The sequence below is a fragment of the Panthera uncia genome, chromosome E3 (assembly GCF_023721935.1).
Source record: "Panthera uncia isolate 11264 chromosome E3, Puncia_PCG_1.0, whole genome shotgun sequence".
In the NCBI taxonomy this organism is placed as follows: Eukaryota; Metazoa; Chordata; class Mammalia; order Carnivora; family Felidae; genus Panthera; species Panthera uncia.
This window is the reverse complement of record NC_064815.1, coordinates 25,058,845-25,080,521: the sequence shown is the minus strand read 5'-3', so window position 1 is coordinate 25,080,521 and position 21,677 is coordinate 25,058,845. Positions and strand designations below refer to the sequence as shown.

The following is a 21,677-nucleotide window of genomic DNA, read 5'->3' as shown; positions in this document are numbered from 1 at the left end:
TTCTCAGGAGAGGAAGGGCTGGCAGGCTCCCCTGAGCCCTCGACTGAGTCCACCTGATGCTGCAGGGTCGGATTCGGGTTCCAGTCGCATTCACAGAGCATCTCCTACGTGAGTTACCGCAATAACTTGGCCTTCTCCTGAGGCCCATTGTACAGATGGGGAAACTGAGCCTCAGAGGGGAAAAGCGGCTTGGCCGAGGGTGGCGGAGCGGAGATTGCAGCTCGAGCCCTCTGACACCGAGGCTCGGCCCTCGGCGGAAGGGCCCGTCGGGCGCCCTCGGCCGTGAAAACCACGACCCTCAAGCCTCCGCGAGAGGTCAGCGCGAGGGGAAAGGCCGCCCCTGGAAGAGCCAGGGTGGGAGCCGCGCTTTCCGTGAGAGCGCCAGTTGAGACACGCAGCGACCCGGCCCGAGAGCCCGCCCCAGCGCCGAGGGCTCGGACGGCTGAAGCGGCCGAAAGCCGTCCGGCCCAGGAGCGCCGACACCCAGAGCCCCGGCGCCCTGACCTCTCAACCCCACACCCACGAAAGCACGCACTCACCGCGGGCGGCCCGGCAACACTGTGGCCACCTGAGCAGGACGCAGGCCCGCACCACTGAGGCGCTACCACAGCCCGCGCCGGCCGCGGGGGTGGAGGCGTGGCCTTCGGGACGCCGCCCCGCCCCACCGAGCCGCGCGCGCGCTGTCAGGGCCGGGCTCCTCGGCCCCGCGCCCCCCCCGCAAATCCGAGCTGTTGGTACGGTCCGGCCCGGCCGCGCCCCCTTAGCGGCCCCGCCCCGCCGCCGGGCCAGAGAGCCTGGCGCTGGGCTCTCCCGGCGGCGGGCGTCTCAGTGCTCGTTACGCTGCCGGTACCCGGGCGGGCTGCCCCGCTTCGTGGGTCACCGCGGGGCCGTGGCTGTGCGCCGAGATTGTCTGGCCTGCTGCTGCCGGCTGCCGCTTGCGTGTGTTCGCGCTTCCTCTCCTCCGCGGCCCAGTTCCCTAACCCAGTTCGCGGAGGGCCGGGACGGAAATGCGGGCCTGCTTGGGGTAGGGGACGGGAGGTGATCAGGCTGGGGGCGAGCACTGGACCTCGGAGGCGGAGAGGGGACAGAGGGCGCCTCTGGCTGGAAAGGTCTGGCCGCTTTGGTCGTGGTTAAGAACCCCACCTCTGGGGGCGCCTGGGTGGCTCTATCGGTTAAGCGTCCTACTCCTGATTTCGGCTCAGGTCATAATTTCACGGTTTTGTGAGTTTGAGCTCCGCATCAGGCTCTGTGCGCTGACCTCTGGGAGCCTGTTACTGGTTTTGGAGGACTAGGCGATATAACTTGTGTTTCTAAAAGATTTAACTCAGTGCGGTAGTAAGTGGTCTAGAAATGGAAGTCGTTGCCAGTAGTGGTAGTCGTCACAGCGGTAGTAGTGGAGGCTCTGTTGCAAATTCCTTTTGGAACAGTGGGCAACTCACTTCTTTCAGAGCCCATTCTCCATCTTTAAAGACGGGACCAGCCAACCAACAACAATACTTTGAGAGAGATTATTCCTGTGGCCCCAGTTCTAGGCTTCTGGAGCCAGTCTGTCAAGAACCAGCCTGATCCATCCCATTGAACCAGTCCCTCCAACAGATGTGATAAATGTAATAGCCCTCAGGGTGAGGTGCACCCTGTCCAACCAAGCAAGGAAAGGTGTAACTCTTTCACTTGGCCCTCAAGAGAGGGGTGGGGAAATTCCTCTTCCAGATCTCTGCTACTCCCTCCCACCTTCCCAATATCTTGTTGAACATCTTCCCTGGGTGTCCCTGGGAGGCTTCAGCCTTTGACTCTGAATCCTTGTACCCTGCTTCCGTGAAGCCACAAATTACGACACTGATCGCTAATCATAGATCACTGAGGCAGGAACAGACACCTTCTTTTGCTTTTCCCCATTGAACCAGTAACCGAGTCCTATGGATTCTATACCCAGGACCCTCCCTCCCCCTTCTCACCTTATCTGCTGCCTCTGCCCTAGTTCAGGCTTCCCTGGGTTCAACTCTCACCTGGATGATGTCAGCGGTTCCTGAAGACTGTGCGTGTCACTCCGGTTTCTTCTACACCCACTTCCAGGGAAGCTTCTTCACGTACCTCTCTGCTCACTGCCCTGCCTTCCTGTCCCTGTGTCGTCCTCCCCAGAACACACTCTTGCTGGCCCGCTGAAAAAAAAAGTAGGTTGGGTGCACACTTCACACTCCACACCAATATACATTCCTGATGGATAAAAAATTTAAAGGATGTAAAAAAGAAGAAAAAGGCAAAGTCCTACAAGGAAACATTGGAGAATTTCCCGTTAATCTCCAAAAGGGAGTTCTGAGTTATGACAAACTCCGAAAGACATAAATGAAAGGTTGGGAAATCTGCCTACATAAAAATAAAAACTTGTGTGCCAAAGACCTGCAGACGGGAGGCACCTGGGTGGCTCGGTTGGTTAAGCATCCAATTTTGGTTCAGGTTATGATCTCTGAATTCATGAGTTCAAGCCCCCTATCGGGCTCTCTGCTCCTGATCCTTTGTCCCCACCCCCGTCTCCCTCTGTCACTCCCCTGCTTTCGTACTCTCTGTCTCAAAAATAAACATAAAAAGAAAAAAAAAGACCTACAGGCAAAGTCAAAAGACAAATGAAAAATATTTGCTATTATTAAGAATCAAAGGACTAGTTTCCCTCATAAAGAGCTGCACTAATTAATGAGAAAAAATGAATTAACATAAGTGGACAAAAGATATGAATCATCAGTTCACAGAAAAAAAGAAATACAAATGGCCTTTTACCATTGGAAGAGTTTTTCAACCCCACATGTAAAAGAAATGCAAATCAAAACTCAGTTGGGATAACGGTTTTATTTTTTTATTTTTTATTTTTTTCAATATATGAAATTTATTGTCAAAATGGTTTCCATACAACACCCAGTGTGGGATAACCTTTTTAATCTATGATGATGACAAACCCCAAAAACTTGATGAGACACTGTGGGCGGAGCCATGGGGAAATAGACACTGTCATTTATTGTTGCTACATCAGTACATGAATATCACCCAGCTATAAAAAGGACAAATGAGGAAGTTCACTGCTGACATAGAACAATCTCGAATAAATTGATTTCAAAAAATGAAAGTGATAGCAGTTGTAGAGACCTACTGTTTGTGTTTTCAGAGAAAGTTGCTGCGGTGCCTGGGTGGCTCAGTCGGTTGAGCGTCCGACTTCAGCTCAGGTCACGATCTCGCGGGTTCGTGAGTTGGAGCCCCACATTGTCCCGATCTGTGCTGACAGCTCAGAGCCAGGAGCCTGCTTCCGATTCTGTGTCTCCCGCTCTCTCTGCCCTTCCCCCATTCCTACTCTGTGTCTCACTCTCTCTCGAAAATAAACATTTAAAACATTTAAAAAAGAATTAAAAAAGAAGAAAAAGAAAACACTATTTACTTACCCTAAGTTGAATGCATACACACTTTTTAAAAATACCCAAACAACCTTGTCTCTGGCCAAAGAACCAATTCTTTTACTGGTTCCCAGTCCCTAAAGATTAGTAACTACACACTTGATTTTTCTGAAATCAAAATCAGACACATGTGGGTTTCGGACAAGAGTTTCCTGCCAATTCTCCTCCTTTTCCCCTTTATCTTCACTGCCCAGAAAGAATCACCTCTTAACTTGTTTAGCACTTTATTCTGGTCCTTATTTCCATGCTGATAAATAAATGTCTTTGTGGCTGACTGTTGTCCCATATTTGAGGTGTTACCTCTTCAGTCCTGCTAATGGTCATTAAAACCACAACCTGACTCCCTTGCCCGCGCATTTCAACATAATTACTTATAACTTACTTTACTTCCTCTACTAGTCATCTTTATAATTGAAGCAGCAGCCTTGGACCTTTCTCCCTCCGTCCACTGCAGGCATATCTCTTCATACTCCATGATGACGTTATCATGATGTATCCTTGTCCTTGTTGCTCTGTGCCCCCACCTCTGCTTCCCACGTTCAGCCGTCTGCCCCTTGACATTTTCACGAATGAGCTTGATAATGTTTACATTCTATACATGTTTTTGGCTTTGTCTCACGTGGGAAGTCCAGGCAACAAGCGGCATTGACACTGCTGTAACATTGGGCAGAGTGTGCACAGATGAGCCAATCAGCCCTGTGACTTCAGGGCTCTTCCTGTGCAGCTGCCCTCTTTCCAAAGGTTGGAAATCAGTCCTCATAGCAGGTGCACAATCAAAGTGTGTGGAAAGGATGGATCTCCTTAGTCTGGAATGCAAGGGTGTTCAAAAGCCAGCCTTATCTTTCCAGTTTGGTCTTTATGACTTTCCTCCACAAACTCTATACTCCAGCAAAATTGAACAAATCCTGGTATGCGCTGTGCATTTTTACTCCTCTGAGGCATCAGGAATGTCATTCTTGTTTCACGTTTCTATGTCTGTGTCCCACCAATGTGCCCACCTCCGAAAAGCTGCCCTTAGCCCTCCTGGAGTGATGGCTTCTCACTACTGTCCAGCCCTCCAAGGCCCCAACTATTTCCTACTTTAAGTCACATCTCCAGAATATTGGTCTCCTTTTGATCTGGAGTCCTTCCAGGTCATGTCTGTGTCTGGGGTCTCCTCTGTCTGTCTCTCTGCCCCCAAGTCTTGCCAAATACAGGCAACAGGAGGCATGTGTTAGATGAGCCACAGAGGATTCGGGAAAGGTGGGCTGGAGTTACAGAGACTAGACTGGGGTTGGTGGGAGCTAGGGACTGGACTGTGGTCATTGCAGGACAAGGACTTGGTGGCCTGTCCAGGGCCCTGTTTTATTGGGTTTTGGAGCGGGGGAGCCATCGCCACTGAACAGGTGCAGGTGTGACCGCATTAACAGTTCATCGTGAACGTGTGATCTTTTAAGGGAGTGATGGGGGGGGTGGGCACCAGGGCTATTATCTGCTGCAGGCAGTCCAGTCCCACACATTTCCCCCATAAGGTTCTCCAGAACATGAACAATGTGAAAACTCATTGCACCTGCAACAAAGTGTCTTTCCCTGGGAGCAGCCTTTAAACTGTAGCATCCTCCAAAGCTAATCTTACCTTGTATCACTACCTTTTGATCACCATGATCCCTTGGAACCTTCTCTTGTTCTATAGAACCAAATGCATATTGAGCACTTGTAATGGGCTCCCACTTGCTATTGGATAGAGGGGACTAACTACCATTTATTGAGTACCAAATAGATCCCAAGCTCTGGGCTCATCACTCTCTACATGTTACTGCAAATCTTCTCTCAGAAGTATACGTGGGATGCCTGGGTGGCTCAGTCAGTTAGGCAGTTAGGGGTCCAACTTCAGGGGAGGTCATGATCTCACTGCATTGGGCTCCGTGCTAACAGCTCAGAGCCTGGAGCCTGCTTCGGATTCTGTGTCTCCCTCTCTCTGCCCCTCCCCTGCTTGCGTGCTCTCTCTTGCTGTCTCTTAAAAATAAATAAACATAAAAAAAAAAGTATACACTTTTATCCCCACTTGACAGATGAGTAAACAAAGGTTCAGAGAGTGAAGGGATTTGTCCCAAGTTCCCCAAGATCCTACAACTAGTAAGTGTGAACTATGACAAACCTGGTGCCCATGTGAGCTTGTCAAGTTTGTTCAAACCCTTCCCACCTCACCCCATCCCTGGGAGTGTCAGGCTGGATCTTCCCCAACCCCCCTTCCCCCCAACCCCTACCCTGGGACACCCACTCAGCTCCTGAGGTCTCTGTTCAGCTCTTACTTTGGAGTGGTACCATTCCCCGGGTTGGTATGGACTCCCCACACTTGTGCCCAGGCAGCCCCCTCTGCTGAGGGCTCTGGCCTTAGCCTCTCGGGGCCCCTGTTCCAGGGGCCTGACTCTTCTCTACTCCTTCTGACTCAGGCTTCCTCTTTCATGGGCATGCAGATTCTTTTTTTTTTTTTTAATGTTTATTTTTGAGAGAGAGAGAAACAGAGAGAGCACAAATGGGGAGGGGCAGAGAGAGAGGGAGACACAGAATCCGAAGCAGGCTCCAGGCTCTGAGCTGTCAGCACAGAGCCTGACACCGGGCTCGAACTCACGAGCTGTGAGATCATGACTTGAGCTGAAGTTTGACACTTAACCCACCGAGCCACCCAGGTGCCCCATGACCTTGGAGTTTCTTTAAGAGTCTTCATGCCCAGGGCGCCTGGGTGGTTAAGTCGGTTGAGCGTGGAACTTCAGCTCAGGTCACGATCTCACGGTTTGTGGGTTCGGGCCCCCACCGTCCGGCTCTGTGCTGACAGCAAAGTGGGTCGTAGGTCAGCTGGGCGCTCGGAGAAGTTGGGTTGACACTGCCCACAGATGCAGAGGGGTGCGGCGGGTAAACTGAAAGCAGCCTCCTCACTGCTCAAAAAATGCTAAGTGTCACACCAGCTCTCTGACGTGGTGTCTGAAATGCCACCAGGGCGCTCCAAGTCTGTCAAATTAAGCATCACCCTGGCCCTCTTCCCTCGGGAGGTTTCCATAAGCATGCAGGGGAAATGATTTTGCAGATTTCCCGATGCCACAGGCAGATTTCCTGATACCTGCAGGGCCAGGGATGAGGCAGTCACCCAAGCGCAGAAGCACAGAACCTCCATCAGGAGGTCAAGGGCCAAATTCTGCTTTGACTGCTAACCAGATGCGTGGTTAGTCTCTTTATTTCCCTTCCTGGATAAGAAATCAGTTTTCTTATCCGCAAAATGGGGGGTGGGGGCGGGGGCAGGTATCCTGTGCCTGCCTTTGCCACTTCTCACAGGCATCCTGAGGCTTGTGATCATGAGCAAAAGGATGGATGTGTGACAGCGGGGTAGAAGGCCAGTACACAGGTGAGCCTCACTGTCAAAGAGGAGAGGAGGGTAGAGCCTGAAGACGCACCTCCCTGACCTCTGAGCCCACGGCCAAACCTCATGCCTAGGACCCTGGACTTCCTGAAGCTCTTCGATGAGCCCTTGGTCTTGTTCCCACTCTTACAGGGGAGGAAACTGAGGCAGGGAACTAGAGCAGCAGCCCCTTCTGGCTGGGGCACCCCAAAGTCAGTTCTTTCTCCACAGATGGGATGCTTCTCTGCCCAAATCCCTTTTCCAAAGGGCTCAAGACATCACAGTTCCTTTCTGATGTCAGGGACAGCTGGCTTGGCCTGCGCAGACCCTCCCAGTTCAGGCCTCTGGTCGTGAGCCAGGTCCTTATGAAACAGAGCAGAGGGGCGGACTGCTGGGCTTAATGAGCCAGGTGTATGTGGCTGAGCTGGCTGCAGGGTGTGCTGGCCAGCTGGGGACAGCTGTGGCTCTCCTGTGTGTACACAGTGCTGTGGGGGCTGGATAAATTGTTCCCAGGGAACAGCAGAGAGGAGAGGGCAGAAGCGGCTGGGGCACTAGAATAAGAAGGCCCTGAAACCTGGGGGCTTCCAGAAGGCACCTGGAACATACGGGGGAAGGCAGAGGCTCTGGATGTCTCAAAGGGCAGGCAATGGGCTGCCTCCAACAGAGTCATCACGGGGCCTGTTAAATGCCAATTCCTAGGGCACCCCTACCCCCAGCCACTGGGTCAGGATCTCTGCAGGCAAGACAGAAATTGAAACTTTAAATCAATCAGCACATGGGAATACAAGAACCACTGCCTTACTGGGTTAACTTGGCCAGAACTGGGGGTGGGGGTGCGTCATCCAAAGTCTGGCTCAGATGGATCCAAACATGAAAGCGAATAAAAAGGAGGGGGCGGTTGCTACGAAGGGCGAAGTCCAGAATACGACCAACCTACTGGCCTGGCTCCCGGAGGTGTTGAAAACACTTCTCCCCAAGCCTTCCTCACCGCCTCCCTGCTACTCCCACACCCCCGGGTCCCTCTAACCATGTCCAAAGTTCAACAGTTTCAAAGAGGCAGCCCCGAAGTGAAGGAACAAACATGGCCTTTGGCAACAGCAGACTGGGTTTCCAATCTGGACTGCCAAGGCCCTGCGAGCTGTGTGGCCTTGGAAGGGTCCCCGGAGGGCCCTTGTGACGTGGCCCCTTAGCGCCTGGGTGAGGATAACACAGGTCTATGCGTGTCAAGGCCAAGCGCATAGTGGTTCTCAGGAATAAGGGTTCCTTCCTCTTTCCCACTCCCTACCTGGCCACACATCCACCCTTCCCTTTGTTCCTTTCTCTGTTATGCAACCAAAGTTTAAATCCCTCGTAGGTTCACTGCCAGAAACAGCAAAACAGTGGCCTGGCAAAGGGAGGTTTCGAAAGCCACATTGCCCACGTTCTTGTCCACGTGCTCTAGGACAGGACCTCTGCGCTCTTTCCCCAATATCGCAAAGAGCCCCGTGGTTATGTTCTCCAAATCGCCGAGCTGCGGCCAGCTGTTGCTATGGCGACCGGAACCCGCTGACAACCATCTCGAAGGGCCTCTGAGGAGGAGACTGCTTGGCTTCCATTCAAGCGCAGTTCAAACGGCTCGCGCACAGGTACTGACAGCACCTGCCGTGCGCCCACCCTGAGCGGCCACCTCGCAGAAACAGAAGTAGGGTAGAGCTGATCCCTGGCCCGGAGGGGCTGGTGGTCTCCTGGACACCGGTGTAGTTCAGTGATTCTCGAAGTGTGGTCCCCAAACCAGCATCACACCTGGGACTTGGCTAGAAATGCCACCTATCAGACCTCTTCCCAAGTCCACTGAATCAGCAACTCTGGGGGAGAGGGGATCCCCAAATCTGTGTGTCAATGAAAGCCCCCCTCTCAAGGGATGCTGTTGGAGGCTGAGGTTTGAGAACCACAGATCTCACTAAAACCTCACACGATCTCAAAAGGTGTGTACTAATGTTCCCATAATACAGATGAGGACACTGAGGCTCTGACCTGGTCTGGTGTGTGACGTGCTGTAGGTAAGGCTCTAGGGTCCCTCTGAGTTGTCAGGTTCTACCTCTGTAGCACCTGTGTGAAGGTAACGAGCAGATCTTCTTCCGGGGTCCCACCTGGAGAAGCCTACCCCCGTGGAGGTATCGTACACTGCATCCAGCAGGGGCAGGGGCTGAGCTGGCCCGAGCATCCTGGTGCAGACACAGGCTCTCAGAAAGCAAGAACCTCGGGGCGCCTGGGTGGCTCAGTCAGTTAAGTGTCTGACTCTTGGTTTTCAGCTCAGGGCATGATCTTGTGGTTCATGAGATCGAGCCCCACATCGGGTTCCGTGCCAACAATGCAGAACCTGTTTGGGATTCTCTCTCTCTGCTTCTCTCTGCCCTTCCCCACCTCTCTCTCTCTCTCTCTCTCTCTCTGTCTCTCTCAAAATAAATAAATAAACTTAAAGAAATAGCTTAAAACAAAAAAACAAGAGCCTCACAACAGGGCAGAGAACTGCTGGGAGGAATGTCAGGAGAGCCACCCTGGTGACAACCACTTGCCCCAAATGTGGCAACGCTGAGCTGACAGAGTGTTCATCCAGCCAAGGCCACCCTCACTTCCAAGCCTCTTCCTGCCCAAACCCAGCCCTGAGACCTTTTGTTGTGTGCTCACTCACCTATATCCTGCATTGGTCTCTTTCCATGCACCCGCCCTCACAGACTCGCAGGGTCCCGGAGGTGTTGAAAACCTTACACGCCACCCCTCCCCAAATTTGGAATCTACTTTTTCAGTAACTAGTGGCTTCCAGCCATTTTTTGCATACACCCCCTGACGAGGCACTCACTGCCTTTTCAGGCAACCCATCCATCTGTGAAATCTCTGGCTGGCTCAAGTTCCCTTTGAATGAGCTGACATACATCCCCGTGTCTTTTCCACCTTTACAATATGAGTTAATCCAATCCCTTTTAACAGAGATTATAGACTTATTTTCCAAGTACCATATGAAGTAAGAATATCTATGCCAATCAGTTCTCATGAACCCACCACCCACCTCTGCAGAGAAACAGAGCAGGCGAAACATACCAACCCATCATCTTGAGGACAGTGGGAACGCGATCAGGGTGGGGGTAGGGAGGGCCAGGAGGAAGGACAGGAGGAGGTAGAAGGAAAGCTCCAAGCTGCCTTGGAGCCATCCTGCTTGGAGTCCCCTGAGGGACCCTGGCAGGACTGGAGCAGGTTTCCCAAGGACCGATGCACACTGGGGCCCCCTTTAAGAAAAAAGGCTGTAAGGGGCGCCTGGGTGGCTCAGTCGATTAAGCGTCCCACTTCGGCTCAGGTCATGATCTCATGGCTCGTTGAAGCCCCACGTTGGGCACTGTGCCGACAGCTCAGAGCCTGGAGCCTGCTTCGGATTCTGTCTCAGTCTCTCTCTGCACCTCCTTTGCTCGTGCTCTTTCCCGCTCTCTCAAAAATAAATAAACATTAAAAAAAATTTTTTTAAATAAGAAAAAAGGATAGAATATTACAAATACCATGACCCAGATTTTGTTCCATTTTGAGAAATAAAGTCACAGATGGATGTTTTATAATGACAGAAAAGTTAAAGCTCACTCACGGTGTTTTTAGCCATAATTTTCAGGTTTCTTTCTTTTTTTTTTTTTTTTTTTTTACAGCAAACGGGGGTCTTGCAGCTTCAGGGAAATGTGCCTCTGACCCTGGGTGTGTTGTCCCCATTTCCCGGCCTCAGTTTCTTGTCTGCAAAACAGGGGAGATCCTACCCACTTTCCTTTTTTTAAATTTTAAAAAATTTTTTGAATGTTTATTTATTTTTGAGAGAGAGAGAGAGTATGAGCAGGGGAGGGGCAGAGAGAGAGGGAGACACAGAATCCGAAGCAGGCTCCAGGTTCTGAGCTGTCAGCACAGAGCCTGACACGGGGCTCAAACTCACAACTGTGAGATCATGACCTGAGCCGAAGTCAGATGCCCAACCGACTGAGCCACCCAGGCACCCCTAGCCTACCCACTTTCCAAAGCTGGTTTGAGTAACAAGCTGAATGAAGGGGAAAATATCTGCTGGGATGTTCTCCGATTTCTAAAGATGACTGCTGGGAGCCCGCATGGCTGGGGAAACCAGTAGATGGCTCCTAAGGCGAGCAGAGGGACAGAAGGGTGCCCGGGTTCAGCGCTTTGCATGCAGGAAGGCCAGGCGAAATCTCCCTGGGAAAACCAGTGACCTCAGAGGACTAGCCCTCTAGTAAAAGACACTGATCAACCCCTCATTACCAATCACTTTGGGTTTTCTGGATTACTTTTCACAAAATTCTTTCCCAAGCGGCCCTCAGTGCATTTCTGAGAAGTGGCTTTGCACGCATGTGGTCTCAGAGACCCTGTTCACCCCAGAGGCAGCTTCCCAGGGCCTTTGAGAAACCCTTTGGCTTTGGGGCGGAGGGCGGGTGGGTCATGCCCCACAAGGAAGGAAACCCGATCAGGCCCCTCACGGAGATCCACAGGGACGATAACAGGATTAGTTTAATCCTTTTGGCAACATTGGCTCTGCCAAGCTGGCCAAGAAGAAAAGATGACCCTGTTGTTCAGGAAAGAGAAAACAGCTACGGCCTTGTTGCCCTGAATGTGTTTTGCAAGAATGCCTTATAAACTCCCTCCTAGCTCCTGGCCCAAGCCAGGTGTCTTCGGGTGCCCAATTCGAGACAGCAGCCACTACGAGTCCGGCCTCCCAGGCAGGCTGCAGGCGGCACCCCCATGCAGGGCTGAGGCCTGCTTGCAGAGAGGCCTCACCCCATCCCACCTTTCCCAAGTCATCCAGACCAGCGGCTACAAACCTCAGGAGGCGGAACAATCCCCATGCACCATTCCAGGGACCCCATTCAGGAGGCCGGGGCCAGGAATCTGTATACATTTTCATCCCGTGGATGGTTCAGAAAGCGCAGAGCTAGAGAAATAAGGGGTCTTTCTCCAGGGACTCAGCCTGACACCCCGCAGCTGGGCCAGCACTCCCCTGCGTCCCCCACTGCCCACCCAGGCCCGCTAGACATGTGTAGTAAGCACTGCCCTTGACAGGCCAGCCCTGGGCCTCCCAGGCCGTGTGGCCTTGGGCACTCCGCTCTGCTTCTCTAAGCCAAAAATGCCTGCCCAGCCAGCCTCCAGGAAAGACAGAGGTTGACCGTGAAGATCTGTGCACTGCAAGGCTCTGGAAAATTCCCCCGAAGTCACTGGCCTTTGGCTTGGGGGCTCAGGGCTGGAAATTGGAAATGGACGAAGGATTGGGACAGGGTGGGAGCCGGTGAGGTGGAAGAGAATGGAAGAGGGTAGCACGTCACTTGGTCCTTCCGCAAACTTAAAAACAGTCAGCACAGACAAAACTTCCAGATCATCACATGCAACCTCCTCATCTAGAGATGTGAAAACTCAGCCCAGAGAGGCTGAAGCTCCTGCCCAAGGTCACACAGTAAATGGGTTGGCAGGACTGGGACTAGAGCCCTCGGTTCAGCATCCCTATCCAGGACTTGTCCCATGACACCACCAGGCCTGGTGCAGGTCGGGGACAGGCACCACACCAGCTCCTTCATCCCCTCAACCCCCCGCAGGCTGGGGTGGACAGAGGGCATGCCAGAACCCCACCAGCTACCTGCCTCCTCACCGAGCCTTTTCCAAGCCGTTCTGCCCATCCCCAGCTCCTCTCAGGTCTCAATCCCACCGTCCTGCCAGGTACGGACAGCCTGCTCTCTGCCCTCCTTGCCTTGGACCAGGCTTCCCTCAGAGGGACAAGGTGGGGGCAGTCCTGCCACCTCCTAGTGCTCAGTCTCCAGCCTCCTAACCCCTGCACCTGCCCTGTCCCCATGTTGAGGATGCACCCACCTGGGCAGCCGGGGGTGTAGATGCCCTAGGCAGGGCCAATCAGCAGGGGCAGTTCCTGTGCTGGGCACCGTCCTGCCTTCCCAGGACTCGAGCCCCATAGTGGCCTTTTATGGGGCAGAGGGGCATGGTGTGATGGCTTAGTTTAGGGTATCTGTATCTGAGAAACGCCTCCACCCTGAGTGGCCCTGCCAGGCACCGAAAACGGCAAGGTCAGGCTGGAGCTGGTTCTGGAACAGCCTGTGCCCTGGCCAAGGCCTTCACCCCTCACAAAACAGCCAAGATGCCCCATTCAGCCAAGCCCAGGCTTCTTGTGCGTTTATGAGTAGGGCCCAGGGGAGGGAGGCCTCTTTGGGACATATGACATCCTTAGCACCCCATAGTCCATGCTTGGAAGCTTCAGACCCTGGCATCAGGAGCCAGATATGACTATTCCCACCTACTCTGGGAACTTGAACAGGTTATGCCACCTCCAAGCCTCAGTTTCTTCATCTCTAAGATGGAAATAATTATAACACTCACTTCATAGGATTGACACAGGACCTAGCAGGTAGGTACTCAGTCACTATTTGAATGAATGAATGAATGACCAGAAAGATGATTAGGACAGTGAGGGATCTGGAAACTAGTCCAAATATATCTTAACAACCCTATTTTCTCAATAGGTCACCCTGCCTGGGACAGATGCCTAAGGCCTCTCCCATTGCCTACCAGCTCAGGCTGGGGAGGTGGAGGAGGCCAGTCACAGGGGCTGAGGGGCTCACCTGGGAGTCGGTCTATGCTGGGGAGCCAACAAAGGTTGCATGCGGCATGTGCACTTTGGATCAGAAGAGCCTGGGTGCTCAGGAGAGAAGTCACGAGGATCTTCACTGGGCAGGGCCAGTAGGGAGGAACTGAGGACCTGGCCAAAGAGGCATTGTAGAGGCCCTACGATGGGCCTTTAGTGACAGAAGAGAGAGGGTGAAGGAGGAAGGGAAGGTTCTGGCATATGAAGTGACTGTATAAGTCCTGGAGCAGGGGACATTGGCCACCATTCTCCAGAGTGGCCCTCAGTGATCTCACCTCCTGATATCCCACACTCTATCAGGACTGGCCTATGTGACCACGAGCCACACAGGAAGGAGGATGACATATGACCCAAAGCTAGGCCATCAAAGACATTGCAACTTTTCTGCCTTACTTCCTTTTCTCTGATCAGTTCTGGGGAAAAGCCAGCTGCTACACTGTGGGAATACATAGCCTCAAGAAGAGGCCCTCACGGCAGAGGACTGGGGCCTTCTGCCAAAACCCAGCGAGATGCTGGGCTCTCGCACCAATGGCTGTGCGAGTGAGTGGGAAACAGACCCTCCGGCCCCAGTCGGCTTCAGATGCTGGCAGCCCCACCTGTAACCTCAAGGCAGGCCTTGAGCCAAACCATCCAGCTAAGCTGCTCCAAATTTTCTGACCCACAACAACTGTGAGATAATAAATGTTTGCTATTCCAAGCTGCTGGATCTGGGAATCATTTGTTATGCAGCAATAGCCAACTAATACAGGGACCTAGAGCACCATGATCTTACTCTCCTGCCGTCCTTCCTAGAGGAAGGGAAGATTATTATTACCACTGTGTGGGGTTGGGGCTGGGTGTCCCCCAGCCACGTGGCCCATGGCTTTACCCACCTCCCTTTACAGCTTACAGAGCATTTTCACATAAGCCAACTTTTCATTGTTGCAACGAGCTGCAGGAGGTGATTAGAATCCCTGTCTCTGAGGGGGAAACTGAGGCTCAGAGAGCTGGGCTTGACTTGCTCAAGATCATACTTGTCAGTGGCAGGGTGAGCACAGCCACAGGCAGGAACCTATGCTAACTGGACACCAGCAGATGGCAGCCTGCTGAGCAGGACAGGGGGTGCTGGGGCTGGCTCTGTGGGAAGGCTTCCTATGTAAGAAGTCAGCTGAGGGTAGGCAGGTGCTATAAGGAATAAAGCAGGGACGGGGGGTGAGAAAGCTCAGAGTGCTGTTTTAGACATGGGGCATCTCTGATGAGTGCACAAGTAGGGTGAGACCTGGAAGAAGTCAGGGAGTGAGCCATGCATACATCTGGGGGAGAAGCCTCCAGGCAACCAGAGCAGCAGGTGCAAAGGCCCTGGGAGGCGGGGAGAGCATGCTCCACACTCAGCCCTGGACTCAAGTGCTCAGCACAAAATGGGCTGCTTTGAAAGCCAGGGGCTCACTGTCTCCCCTAACCAATGAGCCTGGGCTGGAGGGAGCGTCAGCTGAAGCACAGAGGAAAGATCCAGACTTCACCTGGCCGTGTGTTCCAGCTGTACGACCTTGGACAGGGCTCTTCTTCCATCTGTGTCCCTAGGTCAGGTGCAGGGGCCCAGTGACTGTAGAGATTGGCCAGATGTCCCCAGATCTTCTGGCACTCAGTAGACAGTCAGTATCGAGTTTTCTCGGAAGACCGAGCTGCAAAACAAAGAAACCGGAGGGGTGCTGGGGAGGGACTAGGTCCCATTAGCAGCTACAAGATTTGGGTGCCCCCCAAACCACATCAGGGCAGCTACTTGGTGTCTTTCTCCCAGGCCAGAGGCCAAGAGCACTGAAGAGCTGTTCTCTAGAGACAGAACCACTAGTCCCCCTATCCCGCTCCCAGCCTCCTGGACCACCAGGGTAGGAGTGAGAAGTGAAGGCCAAGGGCAGGGATTTCCAAGTGACCCTCAAGAGTTAAATGACAGAGGGGCGCCTGGGTGGCTCAGTTGATTAGGCGTCCAACTTCGGCTCAGGTCCTGATCTCATGGTTTGTGAGTTTGAGCCCCACATAGGGCTCTGTGCTGACAGCTTGGAGCCTGGAGCCTGCTTCGGAGTCTGTGTGTGTCTCTCTCTCTGCACCCCCCACCCCACTTGTGCTCTGTCTCTCAAAAATAAATAAATGTAAAAAAAAAAAAAAGTTAAATGGCAGCTTTGCTTATGGTGGGGAGGGGGCTGGGTGAGAGGAGGGGGTCCTGAGGGGTCAGAAGCAAGGGGAGCTCCCTTTGAAGGGAGGGGAGACAGGGTGCCATGGGGGCAAGACAAAGACAAAGGCACTCAGTCCCCCCGCCCCCACACATGCACACACAGGCACATAGATATGTGAACAAGTATGCACGTACATACACATAGAAACACGTGCGTGCACATACAATACACGTATCCACATAGGCGCACATGCATGCACACAGGAAACGTGCATGCACACATATTCACACACGCACACACACATGCACAGAGCTCAGAGAAGACCCGTGTTGGTTAAGCCACGTTCAGCAGAGACGTTTTGGCTCTCGGCCCGGCAAGCCCCCCTCCCTGGTTGTGGGGCAGCCTGAACAGTAGGAAGAGCAGGGCAGGACCAGCGAGCTGAAGACCTAAGTGTCCATCAAGACTCTGCCTTTACCGAACACGTCACTTCCTTCCCTGAGCCTCAATATGCTCATCCATAAAATGGTAGTAAGAGTCGTGCCTCCCAGGGTTGGGTGACAGTCTCAGGACCCCCGAAGGCCCACTGGAGAGAATGAAGCCAGATCTCAGGACTTAGCTCAGGATTTTTGCCTTTCAGGACCGGTGATGGGGGTTGGGGCCAGGCTCCCTAAAGCTGGAGAGGGCTGGAACTGTTACCTAACACCACCCAGAGCCTCCCAGGGCCAGCAGCAACCTAAGCTCCAGCTCCCTTCTCCCTGTGGCCCAATGTAACAGGACTCCCAGCCGGAGCCTGGTTCTCAGGAAAGCTTAACCTCTCCCAGGTGCAGAAACCACCAGAAGCTCAGGGGCGGGAGGGGCCCAGGGCCTGCAGGGAGGCCCAGGCTTCTTGCATTAGGACTGGGATTGCAGCGTGAGGGGTTGGGGCTGACACATCCACCCCAAACACTCCAGAGAGCTTGCTAACACTAAGGGGTACTGAGCCACATTGGCTCAAGAGGCCCGGGCAGAAGCTGACACAGGGCCAGCATGGGACGGGGCTGTCCTCATCCAGAGAAGGCAGTCTCTAGAAGCGATGGGACGCTCCATGCAGCTTCAGGACAGGATTCTTTCCTCTCAGGACCAGAGGCGATCAAAAGGCCTTTCCCGCACAGTCAGCACTGTCCCTGAGACGAACCAGCCGGCACAAGGACCTTTCCCACTGGAGAATGGGTGAATCACTACACCGTGTCCCCTCCACCTTCAAACGTGTCCACTAGCTCCCATGTTGAACACACACACACACACACACACACACACACAGATGCAACCACCCTGGTGCCTCACTCACATGCTCACTCCTCCCCAGTCCATTATGGGGTTCCCCGAGGCAAGAAAGACTGATGGGATGCTGGTATTGGGAGCCACCACCCACCCCAGACCCCAGGAGAGGCTCCCTCCTTGCATCCCAGGTAAGAAGAAGAGAAACCAGATTAGTGGAATTTGACACCTGTGGTTCAGGCCAGCTGTCCTCCTTTACAGGACAGGGAGGGATTCGGGCTCCCTGCTCTCCAGCATTCACGGCCAAGGCGACAGCTTTCCTCCAGATGGCAGGGCCCTGGGGATCTCTCTGGGATGGCAGGGAGGGGAAGAGTTCAGGGCAGGTGGGAGCTGGGGAGTGGGACACTCGCACACCACCTTTCCATCCGGGGCATCTGGTTATGCCCAACCTCACCTCTAAGGCCAGGTGATCTTTCTGCACACCTGGAGCCCCGAGAGTCAAAGAGGGACCACACCTGGGAGTGGAGACCAACAAAGAACAGACATGAGGCTCAAGGGTTTTAGATTCCTTCTCTGCCAACCACAGGAACGCCCCTGGGCGGCCCAACATACGAGAGATCTAGAGAGAGCTGGCTCGCCCTTTGGCAGAGATTTCAGGCCTGTAGAAGGGTCTGGTCTGCCGGTCTCTAAACGCCCTCCCTCCTCAAGCCCCCTGAGCCCCGGGCGCACAGTGGCCCCAGAAGCAGGCCTGTTTCAGCCTGCTTCATCGTTGGGTGATTTGTGCGGCTCCCCTCAGACTTGGGCACAAACAAGCAGAGAAGGCTCCCAGTGGTCTCCACTACCGGCAGAATTAAGTCCAAACCCCTTAGGCTGAGCCTCAGAGCCCCTCCCACCTGGCCCCTATGGCCTCTCCACATCCATGTTTCCCCATGGACGCTTCCTCACCTCACTTTCTGGTCTAACAGGCTAAACACATCCATCTTGGCACATACTCTCCTCCCAGAGGACCCTTCTCATTCCATCCTGGAGAGGCCTGCTCGGCCCTCCGGGCCGGGTTCGGGGATCACCTCCTCTGGGACGCCTCTCCTGGGTCCCGAAGTGCTGGCTGATCGCTTCTCTGTGCTCTGCAGGAAGTGAGCAGATGCCTCTCCTGGAGCCTCCCGGGACTAATGTGGGTTCTGTCTCCCTTACCAGAACACAATGGGGACCAAGCCTTGCAGCCTTTGTGTGCCCAGCCCATGTGAGGCCCAGGAGGTAGCAGGTACTCAGTAACTATTTGATGAGAGAATGAATGAGTGAAGAGCGAATGAGTGAATGAGCAAAAGGGTGAGGGTGGCTGTTGCCAGGGCTCAGGCTCCCAGGATCCATCATCCTGGACCAGGTGGGCTCAGAGCACAAGTGTGGCCTCCCAAGCCATGTGCAGATTCCCAGGGCTTATTAAGCACTTATTAAGCACTTACTGTGTGCATCACCCCCCAGCCACTCTGTTCTGTTCTGAGAACATGCCTGGCCCTCTGCTCTTGTTCCTCTGTCTACCCGGAAAGGTCTTCACCCTGATCCTCTCATGGCTGCTCCTTGGATTCCTTCAGGTCTCAGTGGCAATGTGGCCTCCTCCAGGTGGCCTTCCCTGATCTAAAGTTGCCGCTCTCTGTGTCTCATCAAGCGGCTTTCCTGCCCTGTGTTGTGCTCTCGTTAATTCATGGCTTTGTTTGTCTGTTGGCTAATTGTCTTTCCCTCCCTCCCCCCCAGACACACACACACACACACATGCACGCACAGATCACTAAGCTCTTGGAAGGCAGGCATTGGCCACCTTGCTCACCGCTGTGCCCCCTGAACCCAGCATAAGTGCCTGGCACACGGTAGGTATTCCATAGATGTACAGTGAATGAACACAAGCTTTGCCAGGTGGTTCCTGTCCTCCAGTGGACAGACACCTGCCGAAGAAGGCCACCTTGCACAGTTTGTCACTGATAAGCTGACAGAGCCTTTCCAGCCCCCGAGGGAGCCGCACTTGTTGGATGCACAGCACCTCAGGCCCCTCTGTGCAGGCCCCTCTTGCTGGCAGCCTCCCTAAAGGCCAGGGTTCCTCTTTGGATTCTGCAGGGGAGGGGTGGAAGGTCTGCAAGGAGCGGCACCTTGCACACAAGTCAAACTCTAGAAAGAAGCATTTTTTACCCTCTCCCTCTCTGTTGTGTCTATAATCTCCCTCTGCGGGGCGGGTGCAATTATCTCTTTCCAGACCAGGACCTGAGGCTCCGGGAAGCCAGGTGACTTGCCCTCATGGCCAGGGAGAGGAGCTGGAGACTCAGAAGCTCCCCTCTGCCTTCTGACCAGAGAGCCTCCCTGGGCCCTCAACCAATTCTGTGCTGCGCAACACCCCCCTGCACCGCCCCAACCTCAGTCCTGCGCAGAGACCTGGGGGCAGGGTAGGGAGCTGAAGGTCCTTGTTTATATTCACCTGGGGCTGGGTCCTAGCTCGAGTTCCTTCCCAGTGCCTCTGGCCATCTCTGCCTGCACACCCTGGTGACCTCATAGTCAAACTGCCCTAAATGGCACCCCCCCCCCCGCCGCCACGCCCCTGCCTGCAGACCACTTCCCTCTTCTGGCCCTCCTATTTGCAGCAGGACACCAGTCACCCATGTTCAAAATTTCACTCCTTTCCCCCTTCCCACCCTCCTCTCCCTCCCATCGCACGAGAGCAGAATGCTCCGGAGTCAACAGGTTGCGAGTGGGGAGGTGGCGAGGGGCGGGGTGGGGGCCTGGGGCAGACTCGTGCCCTGCTCTACCTGAAGCTGGTGGGGGGGCCCCTGGGGGCTCCGAGCAGGACGGTGATGTGCCAAATGGAGGCTTCTGGAGAGAGGAACCTGCCTGTATCTGCCTCCTGGAGCTGGTGGAACAAATCACCACAACTGGGTGGCTTCAGACAACAATTTTTTTCTCAGTCCTGAGGTCCAGAAGTCCAAAATCGAGGCATCGACAGGGCCATGCTTCCTCAGAAAGCTCTACGAAGGAATCTTTCCCTTGCTTCTTCCTAGCTTCTGGTAGATTCTAGAGATTGTCGGTGTTCCTTGGCTTATAGACTCATCCTCCAGTGTCTGCCTTGTCCTCACACGGCTGCCCTCTCCCTGGCCCTGTGTTTTCACGGGGCTTCTCTTTTTTTTTTAATTTTTTTAACTTTTTTATTTTTTTTTAATTTACGTCCAAATTAGTTAGCATCCAGTGCAACAATGATTTCAGGAGTAGACTCCTTAGTGCCCCTTCCCCATTTAGCCCATCCCCCCTCCCACAACCCCCCCAGTAACCCTCAGTTTGTTCTCCATATTTGAGTCTCTTCTGTTTTGTCCCCCTCCCTGTTTTTAGATTATTTTTGTTTCCCTTCCCTTATGTTCATCTGTTTTGTCTCTTAAAGTCCTCATGTGAGTGAAGTCATATGATATTTGTCTTTCTCTGACTGATTTCACTTAGCATAATACCCTCCAGTTCCATTCACATAGTTGCAAATGGCAAGATTTCATTCTTTTTGATCCCCGAGTAATACTCCACTGTATATATAGACCACATCTTCTTTATCCATTCATCCATCGATGGGCATTTGGGCTCTTTCCATACTTTGGCTATTGTCGATAGTGCTGCTACAAACATGGGGGTGCATGTGTCCCTTCGAAACAGCACACCTGAATCCCGTGGATAAATGCCTAGTAGTGCAATTGCTGGGTCGTAGGGTAGTTCTATTTTTAGTTTTCTGAGGAAGCTCCCTACTGTTTTCCAGAGTGGCTGCACCAGCTTGCATTCCCATTCATGGGGCTTCTCTTAAAAGGACACCAGGTGTTGGATATAGGACCCACCTTATTCCAGTAGGACCTCATCTTAACTGGATGACATCTGCAAGGACCTTATTTCCAAATAAGGTCACGTTCACAGGGACTGGGGTTAGGATTTTGACATATCTTTTTGGGGAACACGGTTCAACAACCCATAGCACTGACAAAAGGGTGCCGGGGTATTGGGCATGATTGAAGCTGGGCCCGGAGGCTGTTGCACTGACGGGTGGGGGCTGAAACTTGGGTCCCTGGGGAGAGGGGGACAGTCGCCCTGGCAGTGGGTGGGCTGCTGAGGGCCCGTGTGCAGGTGCTGCGTGAGGCCACCCTGCGGCTGCCACTAGTGTCTCTCATCACCCTGGTCTGCTTCTTGCTGGCTGATGCCTGGACTCTGCCAAGGGTACAGGGGGTGTGGCCTTGCACGGGGCAAGGGGCAAGGCCAGGGTTTGGGGGAGAGAACACTTCTCTTGTGCCCTTATAGCCTCTGCTGAAATCTCTCTTCAGGAGTGGGGGTGGGGTTGGTCCCCGCAAGGGGAGGGCGATGGGATTACGGGTGGGGCGGAGGTCAGTCCCATCCAGTCTCAGGAGGGGCCCTTCTCTGCTCGCTGCTCCCCAGGGAGATCCCCGACTGCACTTTGGAATGGGTACATCTAGGCATGTCCTGGCTCCAGGGCCCGGCTCTGCCTGATGAAAGAAGGGGTCTCTCCCCAGAACCCCCAGCCATCCTGGAAGGGTGTGGAGTGCTCCCACACACCAATGCCACCACCCTCCACAGGAGAGTCTGATGGAAGAGAATCTCGGGGCGCCCTGTGAGCACCAGTGCCCCAGACTCTGTGCCTGGGCTCCTGGAGTCGGCGCATTCAAGGGGGCTCAGCTGGGCCACATGAGAGTCCTCACCTGTTCTCCCGGCTGTCCCCTAGCCCACTCTACCCAGCGACCAGAACAGTGGAGCAAAGACAAGAGTCAGAAGTCCCGGGTTCTGTG

General features: G+C 53.8%; 2 protein-coding genes and 1 long non-coding RNA gene across 3 annotated transcripts in view; 2 read left to right on the top strand and 1 right to left on the bottom strand.

Moving 5' to 3' along the window:
• LOC125928501 (NADPH--cytochrome P450 reductase) overlaps positions 1–617 on the bottom strand; it is a 62,877-nt gene extending 62,260 nt beyond the window's left edge. Inside the window, exon 1 of the mRNA XM_049639206.1 lies at positions 540–617. The gene's annotated coding sequence lies outside the window, so the exon portion shown is untranslated. The remainder of the gene's footprint in view (positions 1–539) is intronic.
• STYXL1 (serine/threonine/tyrosine interacting like 1) overlaps positions 1–21,677 on the top strand; it is a 320,245-nt gene that overhangs the window by 144,294 nt on the left and 154,274 nt on the right. The window lies entirely within an intron of this gene.
• Positions 8,264–14,162, top strand: LOC125928535 (uncharacterized). Its single transcript, XR_007459689.1, has 2 exons — positions 8,264–8,435; positions 13,877–14,162. It is a non-coding gene; the product is annotated as an uncharacterized LOC125928535 (long non-coding RNA).